Raw genomic sequence first — 13,528 nt, 5'->3', positions numbered from 1 at the left:
ATCTCATATTCAACTTTTGACTGCCTTGTTGAATCTGGAACATTGAATTTGGTGGGGAAGCATCGTTCGTTTGCTCGCATGGGATTCTGAATGAGTCTCGAGCACCCCATTGGAGATTTTTGACTTGACCAAAATTGTTGTTGCAGTAGTGCTGGTGCAGGCCATATTTGGCCATCTCGTTCGCGAGGCCCCTAGTCCATGATCGCGATGCTTTAACTGTCCAGGCCTTCATATTCGTGAGGACCCCTCCGCGATTGTGAGAATCTGATGGATTGATTCTCCGAGATTGAGAGGCCCCTTCGGTGATTGCAAAGGGTAACTTATCAGTGACACAGGATCGCAATCCTAGGTCTCTATGATTGCAAAGAGCTTTGCGCCCCGACGTGATTAGCTCCATTATCTAAAGTTCAAACACTAATAACCCCTTCATTTTAGATTGAATTTTGGTGATTCAAATCCTAGATTGTGGGTATTTTCTAGGAGAATATGTAGGAGTCTTCAAAAAGTGTTAGGGACTCATTGTTTGAGGTAAAATCAAGCCTACAACAGCTGTCATTTTTGTTTAATTGAGCGAGGTGAAATCAAGCCTATAACTGCTGCCATTTTTGTTTAATTGAGCTTAATTTGGGAAAATCTTGCATGTCTCATATTGGGTTGTTTCGAGCCCCAAAATGTGTTCCATTTGGGAATACATATTTTGGGAGGTAAATTGGACCTTTTTACGGAGTCAATTTCAGAATCACCAAAGAGGGTCCCAAATTCCCATTTTTTACTCCAAAATTAGTGCATCTCCGTTTTTAGTAAATTTAGTGTCAAACCAACCATATTGATGTTGTGTACCTATTTTTGATATTGTGCAGTATTCGAAAGCCGTTTGAAAAGGAAAATCTCCAACTCTATAATTTTGGACATGTGTGATCGGCCTACAGGTAGGCTACGACTTCCCTTTTCTAAGACTGAGTTTGCTTGTGTGATAACATGAAATTTTTTTAAAATTTTGGTAGATTTGGTGATTAAGCATGCCTATCAGTTTAGATATCCTGTTTTATGCCTTGTACGGGCAATACCGGGTAATTGTGAGTTTGTTATTGGTTTAAATGGGATCATTCATACCTTGTGGCATTGAATTTTACTGTTTTTATTGGTTATGAGCATGTCGGCCTTAGTCTATGCATAGACTAGTGGTTGTCATAGATCTGCGATAGTTGGGGCTGTTAGACTTTGCTTTTATTCCGACATCGATTTTGATGGCTTACCTCCCTATAACCATGAATAGCAGACTTGGGTCTCGTACTTGAGCATTAGATTAGGCTTTACCTCAACTCGATCACCTTCTACCATCTCCCTATTTTTACAACTCGTTAGAGAATAATTGGAGCTTTGAGGCCTCATTTGGCTATTCAAGATCAGGTTGGATAAGTCTTGGAGAACTAAATTGATTATCTGTAAGTGGGCATCGATCCATAGTGGTTTCAAGATGAAAATATTGCATGATACTATTTGGCAGCCACATTTAAGATCAGGTCATGCTACCTGCTTTTTCTCTGTGGAGATGACTTTTCTTCTCACGAACTATTTCCCCTTTTGAGATTGATCTGTGGTTTTAGGTCAGGGTGTTGGACATCTTAGATGGCCTGTCGATATTGACTGTATAGAGATTTCTACTGGTTTTCCCCTTTAAGACTCATCTGCAGTTCAAGTTTTGGGCGTTGGACTTCTTAGCTGGGCTACTACTATTTTATATTATTGGTTGCTTTAAGGCTAAGCATTGTTTGAGGTCCGGGCTATGCTTTTTTGACTTAGTACTCACCATTTCTCATTCTTAGTAGCTTTAACAATTATGTGTACCCATCTATCTTATGCGGTCCACTCGGGTTTTTATTTAAACATGTGCATTAGTGTACCTTATGGGCTTAAGGGGGACCAATTAGGTTTAGTTATCTATTCTAAGTTCCTTTAGTTTGTTACTTTCATGTGCATCTCCTTATTTACTATCTCATTCAGTTATTTAACACATACTCTATCTTTTCTTATTGTTTTAGTTTTTCAAGCTCATTCGTCCTATGATCCCTACTGGGTCCTTATTGTTTTGGTACTCATTACACTTTGCATCTGCTTTCGTGATGCAGTTTCAAGCAATTGTTACTAATATTGATTCAAGCTAGTTGTAGTATATTTCAAAGACGTGGGTGAGCCTTTTTCATTTTTGGATCTTCCGGTCATCGTATATAAATGTTTGACTTGTCTTTTGCTTTTTTGAGACAGTCTTTGTTTTCATGGTCCACTTTGGGGCTTGTATCAGTATTTTGTAGTGGCTTGGTAATTATGAATTACAGGTTTTGGGAGGGATCTTATATTTTGATGTATATATATTCACTTGTTGTGCTTCCGCTTATTTATTTCATTCTTTAATTGTTTTAATATTGGTTAGTTTCTACCCTTTTGGTCCCATTACTCGCAGTGCCAGGATACATGTCATCTTACCTACTGGTGGGTTATAGTAAGTGTCATCATGACTTAATAGGTCGTACGGGCACTATCTAAGGTTCGTAAGAACTCCGATGGGATGTAGAAGCAATCCATAGAAAAATTGAACGATGAACTTAATTTTTCTAAGTTTCAGGGTGAACTTAATTGCTCATGGTTCATAGATTCTACGAAATTTCTAACTTTTTTCTAGCCTCTTTTTGAGTTGATCAAAATTACAATTTTTTCATGGTCTAATTTCTCGATTCATGATAGAACCTACTATAACCCACCAGCAGGTAAGCCAACTTGTAACATAGAATAATAAGTAATGGGTTTAAGGGTAGAAACCAAACAAGAATAAGCAATTCTAAGATAAATAGGATAGATAAGCAAAAACAGACCTATATATATATATATATATATATATATATATATATATATAGAGAGAGAGAGAGAGAGAGAGAGAAAAATGATCCCTCCCAGAATTTGTAAGTCACAAGTACGGAGCTGGCTAAATAAAAGAGTATAAGTCCTAAAAGTGGACCACAAAACAATAGCTGTCTCAAAAACAAAAGACTATTCATATATATATATATATATAGAGAGAGAGACAGAGATAGATAGATAGATACATAGATAGATAGATAGATGGACAACGGAATAATACACAATTCCATGTGCTCACCCCCATCTTTGTATCAGACTATTGCAAGCTCGAATCAATGTTGGCCACTTATGCTCGGACCTTCATCACAAAAATAGATGTAGAGCGTAGAATGATGTTATCATCCTCCAGGTTATTTCCTTCATTTTTTTTTTTATCTTTTTAGCATTTCGAGCTTTCTTATAGTGTTCCCAAGTCACTTATGACTTATTGACACTGGTTGTTTTATTGCATGGTCATTCATTTGAGTTTTATTCTTGTTTTCCTATTTTGAAGGTCTTGGAGTTTGAATGGTTGACTTCGATAAAAACACTAGGAAAATAACCTTGGAATGGAATTTTGATGGTTCCATCACCTCTAAAAAGTTCATTTTAGGCTAGTAGCATGTTCATCTTGAGTCTCAAGGCTTTGGGTGCGAGTTTTAACCATTAGGCATTTTAACTATTAAGCTTTAGCCTAAGATTGACTTTGGTCAATATTTTTTGTTAGCATGCTCGTATTGGAATTTTGTGAGTGGGGTTAGCTTTGAAATATTGAGTTTTGTCTAGAATAACCTTTCATCCAGTTCTTGAGGTTTTGGGTCTTATTCTGAGCCTTCTTGTGGATTTGGCTTAAAATGGCGATTGCATGTAGGACCTATTTTTCATCGAGATGACCTCGAATGGAAATTTAAACTCCGGCGTTGAGTCTGAAATGGGATTCCAAACGAATCCTGAGCACCTCGCCAGGGCTTTTTCAAATCTCAAGTTTAAGTTTGTACAACCTACTAGTGTTACCACCATTTCTCATCGCGTTATGATCCCCAGGTGCTACTTTCATGATGCCTTATTTCTTAGGCCTCACATTCGTGAGGATCATATCACGATCATGAGGTCCTGGATTAATGGCTTCAATATTTACGAGGCTTTCCTCTGCGATGATGATTTTTTTGTATGGGCCATGATCGTGAGCCTTAGGATCTGCGATCGCAAAGGGTTTCTGGGACTGGTCTTTTAAATAAGATAAGTCACATACAAGCCTAACCTTTATTTAGTGATTTTGCAATTTTGGGAGATAAGGATCTCTAATTTGAGCGATTCCAAGTGTTGGGTGTTCGGAAGTTAGTGGCTACGCATGGGAGTGTTTGGAGAGCTTTGGAAAGCATTGTATTAAGGTAATTTCATGTTTAAAGGGACTACACTCTTTCTTCTCATGAGCTTTTATGGTGAATTTATGTATGAGTTGTTTTCCCTTATTTCTAAGCATCAAATTACGTCCAATTTTAGGATACAAGATCAATGAGTCATATAGAACCTTTTTTGCAGAATCAATTTTGAGATTTTAGGTATGAGTCCCATAATCCCATTTAAGACCAGATTTTAGGTCTGTCTTCGAAAAATGTGATTTTGATGTCAAAGTGTTTGTATTGACAGCATGATCAATATTTTGATAGAGTGGTGCAATTGGATGTGATTTGGAGGTTGAAAGCATTAACTTAGTGAATTCAAAGTACGCGCGATCGACTTTGAGGTAGGCTACGGTCTCCCACTTTGACATATCTTTATTAGATACTATTTAGTATACATGTTGCATATGTTTAGGTTAGTATTTGTTGAGATTAGAGTTCTCCTCCTTCCGTTCTATTTTCTTGGTTCTCGATTAAGGCTTATGCTAGAAAAGTCTTGTGAGATCCTTAGTTCAGGCCATGGGCCTTGGTTGTGGTTTTGCCTTAGTATTATTATCCTTTTTAGGATTGGTAGTGATGGCCTTAGGCTAGTTTAGAGACTTAGATGCTTCAGCTTGTGTTTCATTACCCTTAGAGCTAGGCGTAGCTTTAGGTTGGGCTTGTATTGGGTGGAGTATCTTATGGTAGTGCGTGAGACCTCAGAGGCTCATTGTAGCCATAGATTGGGCTTAGAGGTGCTCGATTGCGAGCTGGTATGGCAAATATTTGGGTAAGGCATCGATCCCAAAGATACTTTCTCCCCTTGTCTGGTTTGAAGCTGTTCTCAATTACTTTGTTGTTTGTTTAGCAGTAGGCTTGTGATTTCATTATATCTATTATCTATTATTGGGACTGAGACCATATTTAAGGAACTATTAGATCCCATGTTAGTTCTTTTTTCCTTGATAGTATTGTATGACTCGATGTAATATTTCTGACTGTGTATATATTGTTTGGATGCTGGTGAGTGGATGTTTGCATTGTTTGAGAATTGTCACATATTTTATGGTACGATGCCAGTTTATTCATGGATTTTTACTACTATTTTTTAAAAGGCTTTCTCATACTTTAACTATTTTTGAAAATTGTTTCTAATGGGATTTATACCACCTTGATTACTTGGCAACTTTTGAAACTTATGAGGCATTAAGAACATACTACTTTTTAAATCTACAGTTTTAGAGGCATCAAGGATGCACTCTTATTTGATTGATATCTATCGCGGTGACGCCCTTTTTCTACTTTGGCTACATCTGTGATGCCTTTAGCCTATACTTGACTATCTGGTGCAACGTCTCTATTTTCTATATTGACTTGGCTATTAACTCTTCAGTACCACTATTGGGATGCTATATATTTATATAAGACTTGGTTTGGGCCCAGGAAATGTATATAGACTTCCCTCGTCCCCTATAGGCCCTTCATCAGTATCAAATTATGTCTTGGGATTTCTTGAGTGGGCTGATCATAACCCCACACATCCCTTATAGATGGGATATAAGTCAGAAGTTCATCAAGTGATTGTCTTTGCCACTCCATTTGGCATAAGAGCACTTGTTAGATGTCAGATCTACCTTTCTTCAGGTTATTTGTCATGCGAGAGCCCTATATCAACCATGGATTGATGCTTACAGAGAAAGTGGTAAGAAACCTTACCATCATCACAATGGTGATAGCATCTCACTTTAGGGTGAGTATCAGTTCAGTGAAGTCCGTGTTCCTTCCCAAACCATGAGGCCTCCAATGGTAGCACCTTTGGTTCAAAGAGGTTCTGAGGTAGGTCATGGATCTCACAACAGATAAAGTTCAGATCATACTTCTCGGGGTGAGCACATTAAGCCTTCAGGTGTTAAAGGTCATCTTAATCTAGTTGGGTCTTTTTAGCGTGTTGTTATTAGTGATGGTTGCTATGAGTGTGGCAAAGAAGGACACTTTGCTAGAGAGCCTCATACTACCACAATGCAGTCAGCTAAGGGTGTTTATATGGGTGTTAGAAATGGTTCTTGAGGTGTTAGAGATGGACCACAATTTGTTAGGGACAGCCATAGGAGTTTGCCACATACTTCACACCGAGCTTTAGACTTTAGAGGGTGGTATGATTGCGGTGTGTTTGGGCACTAATCCAAGGATTTCCCCAAGCGTGAGTTGATCATTCATAAATTTAGTAGTGGTGGTGCCTAATTTTAGGTCGGTCATGATCCATTCTATGTATCTGCAAGCCAACAAGGGGCTGAGGATCCAGGTATTGGATATATTATGCAATTTTGTTTCTTTTCCCTTGATTTCCTATATTGTGTGGTTTTTGGGTTTTCCCACCCACACATTCTTATTTGACTTGTAATTTATCTCATGATTATGGTAGAAGCCTTACTTGGAGTTATGTGAATTTGTTTTAGTGTTGTAGCTGGTTTCTTTTAGTGGTGGATCGACTAGGTCGAGTTTGGTTATAGAGCAACTCCCCATGCCTCTGCCTTAGTGGTTATGTTAGGAGTTTGCCGCTGGGATAGTTAGTTGTTACCTTTTGCCCCCCTTACCATTGATTTTATTGTGGTGCTGACGCTTGTTAGATCAGTGGCTAGACCAGCTTTGTTAGTTTTAGGAGTGGTGATATCGGAGGATCTAGTTGACTTTGAGTTCTACCTTAGTTTCATGATGTCTTATTAGGTTAGTGGTTGAATGACTCCTCTTATCATTGTGCATAACTAGCCTTAATTTGATTTGCATTTCTTATCTATCATTCTGGCTTTCTTGGCTTAGACATCTATATTCGTTGCTTGGCATTGTTTGGTTAAGTCTTAAGGATGTAAAGTTAAGGTTTGCTCTTTTACCTACCAGGTTGGTTCATTGATAGCATTCTCGGTGTTTGGGTTTAATGGTAGTTGGGAGAATTACGATTGTTATAGTTATTAGTATGGTATTGTAGCCTTCTATGGTGTGGAAAATTAAGTTGGCCGCCTCTTTCCTTTTTCCTTAGTCTTATTCTCGGTCGTGATATGATAGACTATTCATTCAACCATTTGAAATCATCCCTTTTAGGGTTTTAGTGTAGACTATGGCTAGTTTGGAGTTTTGGCAAGTATGATTTCTCACTTTTTTATGGCTATTGTCAATTCTCAATAGTTGTGTTAGCTCTCGAGGCTTTGGTTTCCACTTGGATTTAGGGTAGTGGTGTTTGTCGGTGGTTTTAGAGGTAGCTTAACTTGGAGGATAGGAAGTTAGTTAGAAGGTTTATCTATAGGATGGGGTCAAAGTAATTCGTGGAATCTGTGATTTTAAATTTTTTTAGGATGTGAGGTTTACTTTTGGCATATTTGGTAGATTTTGGTGCTTGTGAGTTGGATTTAATGCTCTTTGACTATTATCAATTAGATGTGCATGTTTGTGAACCACCTACCGACTTCGTTTCCCTTTACTAGGATGGGTAACTCAAATATGAGGTGGCAGAGTAGTTTGTGGCCATATAGTGCCGATTTTTTGGAAGTTCCTATTGTAGGTGTAAGCCACTAGAGCTGGACTCAGTGTATTCTTGCCATTCATGTGATAACAATCCTTTGGAGTGGAGTGTTCATCTCATAAGGTGAGTTTTATCTTGGATCATTGGTTTTTGAACTTAAGATTGGAATTTTTGGGCTTTGCCCTAGGCTAATTTATTTATTTAGGTTGTTGTCATCCTTGGAAGTTTAGTTAGGGTATATGACTCCTTCAAAATTGTATTGTTTTGTTTTATGAGCATGTTTCTGCTAGTGTTGGAGGTATTCATGATAGTTAATGATAGGCAAAATGCTCTTGGTGGCTAGAAAAAGGTAGAGTTGGAAGCTTAAGGCAAGTATTCTAAATTATGAGTTGATTTGCATTTGTCAAGGTCATGTGTTTCTTATTTTAGTAGGTTTTGTGTAGTTTGGCTTTTCCTCTGATGAATCTGGTGTTTTTGGTCATGTTCGGGCTAATTGAGTGAGTGCTAGAGCCCAAAAAGGAAAATGAGAACTTTTTAGAGATGGAAATGAATTTGAGAATTTTTCTCTTAGCTGGAATTTCATGATGGCGTTGTTCGACCTAAAAAGGTGTCTGAAGGTCTGGCGAAGTGTACGTGCCCGGTACCCTCGTCATTTTGTGCTTTTTTGCTATAACTGCCCATCTACTTTTGCTGATGAAAGTCCTTTTTAGTAGTGAATGTTGTAATGACCTTTGAGGTCATTTCCTTTGTTGTTTGATCTTTTCAGTGTTTAGAACTTTCTTGTAGCGACCCCATGTCATTTATGACTTATAGGCACTGGCAGTTTGGTTGCTTGGTTCATTTGGGTTTTATGCTTGTTTCACTATTTTGAAGCTCTTGGAGTTTGAATGGTTGACTTTGGTCAAAACTCTAGGAAACAATGGAATTGAATTTTGATGCTTCCATCAGCTCCGAAATGGTCCATTTAGGCTATTAGCATGTTCATCTTGATTTTTGAGGCTTTCGGTGCGAGTTTGACTCGTTAGATGTTTTAGCCTTTAAGTTTTAGCCTAAGTTTGACTTTGGTGAACATTGTTGGTAAACATGCATGGATTCAAATTTTATCAAAACGTTTAGCTCTAGAATGTTGAGTTTAGTGTAGAACGTCCGTTCGTGTGGTTGTCGAGGCTTTCCATCTTATTTTAGGCCTCCAAGTAGATTGGTTTAAAATGGTGCTTGGGTGTGCGACCACGTTTTCTTCGATATGATCTCGAATACAAATTTTGTGTACGCTGTTGAGTTCAAAAAATTGATATTATGGGGTAGCATAGTTTATTTGCTTACACGAGGTTTCGAACAAATCCTGAGCACCCTTACGGGACTTTTTTGAAGCTCAAGTTTAAGTTGGTGCAAGCACCAATACCCATCGCGTTTGTGATCCCCAGGTGCCGCATTTGCAAATACTTTTTCCCTAGGCCTTCGCATTCATGAGGCTCATCGTTACAATCAGAGGTCATGTCTCAATCGCCTTTGCATTCGCAAGGCTTTCCTCAGCAATCGTCATGACCCTTTTTCATGAGGGCAAAGATCGTGAGCCTTGGGCTCTGCAATCGTGATGGGTTGTTGGGACTGCTCTTTTAAATAAGAACTTTCATGCACTATCCCAACCTCAATTTAGTATTTTTCTAAATTTTGGATCTAGGAAGCTATAATTCGAGCGATTCCAAGTGTTGGGTTTTTTGTGAAGTTCCTTACTATACGTGGAAGTGTCTAGAGAGCTTTGAAAATCATTGTATTAAGGTAATTTCGTGCTTGAAGGGAAAAAACTCTTTCTTCCTTCACAACCTTTTTGGTTAATTTATGCATGAGTGATTTTCCCTCATTTTTGAGCATCAAATTCCGTCCCATTGTGGGATACAAGCTCAATGAGTCATTTAGAACCTTTTTGTGAAGTCGATTTTAGGATTCCCTGTGTAGCTCCCACTATTACTTTTAGAACCAATTATGCATACGTCTCTAAAAAAGTTATTTTGGTGTCAAAGTGTTCATTGACATCGTTAATCAATATTTTGATAGCATAGCGGTAATTGGAGGTGATTCCGAGGAGGAAAGCATCGATTTAGTGGATTCACAGTGCACGTGATCGGCTTCAAGGTAGGATACATCTCCCACTTTGACATAGCTTTATTAGATAATGTTTACTATAGATATTGCATATGATATAGGTTTGTATTTGCCGAGAATAGAGTTCTCTTCCTTCCATTCTATTTTCTAGATTCTCGACTAAGCCTTAGACTAGAATGGTCTCGTGAGTTCCTTAATTCAGGGTATGGGCCTTGGTTATGGTGTTTATTTATCATTATTATCCTCTTTAGGATTGGTATTGATTGCCTTTGTCTAGGTTTGATACTAAGATGCTTCAGCTTGTGTTTCGTTACCCTTAAAGCTAGGTATAGCTTCTGGTAGGTCTTGTATTGGGTGGTGTACCTTTTTCTAGTGCTTGAGAACTTAGAGGCTAGTTGTAGCCATATGTTGGGCTTAGCAGTGCTCGGTTGCGAGCTGGTATGGAAACTTTTGGGGTAAGGCATCGATCCTAGAGATATTTTCTCTCCTTGTCTGGTTTGAAACTGTTCTCGATTACTTTGTTGTTTATTTAGAGGTAGGATTGTGATTTCATTATATCTATTATCTATTGGTGGGACTAAGGCCATATTTAAGGAACTATTGGATACCATGTTATTCCTTTTTCCTTGATAGTATTGTATGACTCGATGTAACTTTTTTGACTGTGTATGTCTTGTTTGGATGCTGATGATAGCATGCTTGCATTATTTTAGCATTTTCATATGTTTTGTGGTATGATCCCGATTTATTCATGGATTCTTACTATTTTTTTTAGAAGGCTTTGCCATGCTTCAACCATTTTTGAAATTGGTTTTTAACGAGAGATGTACCACCTTGATTACTTGGACGCTGGTTTTGAGACTTATAAGGCGTTAAGGAAATACTCTTTTTTATATTGATAGTTTCAGAGGCATTAAGAATGCACTCATATTTGATTGATATCTATTGCGGCATCTCCCTTGTTCTATTTTGGTTGCATCTATGATTCTTTTAGCCTATATTTGACTATCCGGTGCAACGTCTCTATTTTCTATATTGACTTGGCTATTCACTCTTCGGTACCACTATGAGGATGCTATATGTTTATATAAGACTTGGTTTACGCCCATAAAATGTATACAGACTTCCCTCATCCCCTATGGGACCCTTTGGCTAGTGCACCACTAAATTGGATGAGGGAGCTATATGGTTCCCACCAGGTAGGCTTAGGGACAGAGTGGGTATATATATTTTTATTTATATTCTTTGAGCACCACCAAGGATTTAACTGGTTTTACTACAAACTTGTGTTCATTACCATCGCCTATCATTAGTATACGCATTTGTTGGTTGGTCCCCTAATTTTGGGGGGGCTAGGGTATGTTTGCCATTGGTTGTACCTTGTGAGGGTATGGGCATCTTGTCGATTATTATTTGATTATACTACCACTTTGTCTTATTGTACTTGTAGTTGGTCTACAGGGTATCTAAATATGGGGTTGTTATTTGTATTTTCCGTCTAGGTTCAGTTGGATTAGTCCTTAAGTGACCAAGTGATTAGCAGTGGCAGTCAATTCTTTATGCTTGATTAGTTGACTTCTTTAGTTCCTTCTTATTGTAAAGAGGTTGTTCGTTTGCTCATTCAGTTGCGCTTCTTCACTCTACTCTTTTATCAATGCATCCTATCTTCTTGCCTTATTTGGTGTACTAGCTTGTGTTGGCTTCTGATTTGATACTTATGATGTCTTTTCTTGGTTTTATGTTATTTATACCTGATTTATATATGGAGAGAGTCGGCCTATGCCTATTGAGTACCATTCATTTGGTACTCATACTACACTTCTACACCTTGTAGATTATAGTACAGGTTATTGCTGGTGATTCGGACTTGGTGTGGAGCAGCTTGTATTTGCAGATTGGGTGAGCCTTTGGCAAACCGAGATGCCGATTTACATATGGGGCTTGGATTAGTCTTTACTTACTTTTGAAGATTGCCTATACCTATTTTGTATTTGTAAAAGCCTTGTACTCTTATTTTAGTTAGATCCTCATTTACTGACTGATGTCTTGTCTTGTGGTAGCTCTCTGTAGATGTGTTACTGTGTCTCAGTTTCTTCTTCTTACTATTATTGTTTCACTTGCTCCTTTTTACTATCCTTTGCTTGATAGCCAGTTGCTTTTGTCTTCGGGCTATAGGTTAGGTTTACCTACTAGTGGGTTAGAGTAGGTGTCATCATGACTTGAGAAATTGGATTGTGACAAGTTGGTATCAGAGCTATAGAGTGATCGACATCAATTGTATGAGGATAATTCCTAGTAGAGTCCAATGGATCGGTGTGTATCCTATCTTCAGGAGTATGGGGGGGCATTTTAGGAAATTTTGTTCTTAAATCCTTATCGTATGTCCTTGGATTGAATAATCTTTAAAATTGATCCTTTGAAATCACTTTCTCTTAGATGGATAGCATGAGGTTTCCTTTTGACTCGGTTGGAGTGTTAGTAGGTTCTACAAGAGTTTAGGCAGATGGATCTCAAGCCAGAGATAGGTTGATGGCTCCTCAGTAATGTTCATCATTAGTATCAGAATATATCTTGGGATTTCTTGAGTGGGTTGGTCATAACCCCACATCATCCCCTACGGATTAGGATGTAAGTCAGGAGTTCATCAAGGGATTGTCTTTGCCACTCTATTTGGCATCAGAGCACTTGTTAGAGGCCGAATTTACCCCTTTTTGGTTGTTGGTCATATGACAGACTTAGATCAAGCATTCCTTGATGCTTACACAGATAATGGTAAGAGGCCTTGCCATTATCACAGTGGTGATAGTATCTCACTTTAGGTTGAGTATCAGTTTAGTGAGGGCCAAGTTCCTTCCCAACCCATGAGGCCTCCGATAGTAGCACCTTTGATTCTAGGAGATTATGAGGAAGCTCATGGATCTCATGGCAGACAGAGTTCAGATCAGACTTCTCAGTGTGAGCACATTAAGCCTTCAGGTGTTGGAGGTTATCCTAATCCAGCTGGGTCCTTTAAGCATGTTATTATTAGTGATGGTTGCTTGGAGTATGGCGAGGAAGACCACTTTATTAGAGAGCATCACAGGATCCCACTACAGTTAGCTAAGGTATTTCAGTAGGTGTTACAAATGGTTCTCTAGGTGTTAGAGATAGACAACAATTTATTAGGGACCACAAGAGGAGTTCACCGCATTCTTCACGCTGGGCTTCAGACTTTAGAGGGTGCTATGATTGCGGTGAGTTTGGGGACTCCTCCAGGGATTTCCCCAGGTGTGAGTTAATCATTTATATATTTCCATCATATATTACTACCCTAGCTAGGGTGATTGGAGCTTGTCATATATATGGAGAGTTTGAGCACCGATCAAGAAAGTGTCCTAGGCGGGGAACCATGGTGCGATTTTTTCACTAAGACATATCCATAGGTATTCAGCACATCAAGGTAGAAACACGACCCGAGGGGCATCAGGTAGTAGTGGTGGTGCCTAATTTTAGGTCGATTATAATCCATTCTATGCTTCTACAAGCTAGCCAGGGGCTGAGGATCTAGGTATCGGTTATATTATGCAATTTTGTTTCTTTTCCCTTCATTTCTTCCATTGTGTGGTGTTGGGGTTTTCCTACCCACACATTCTTA

Source organism: Solanum dulcamara, chromosome 5 (assembly GCF_947179165.1).
Source record: "Solanum dulcamara chromosome 5, daSolDulc1.2, whole genome shotgun sequence".
NCBI lineage: Eukaryota > Viridiplantae > Streptophyta > Magnoliopsida > Solanales > Solanaceae > Solanum > Solanum dulcamara.
This window is presented reverse-complemented; position numbering follows the sequence as displayed.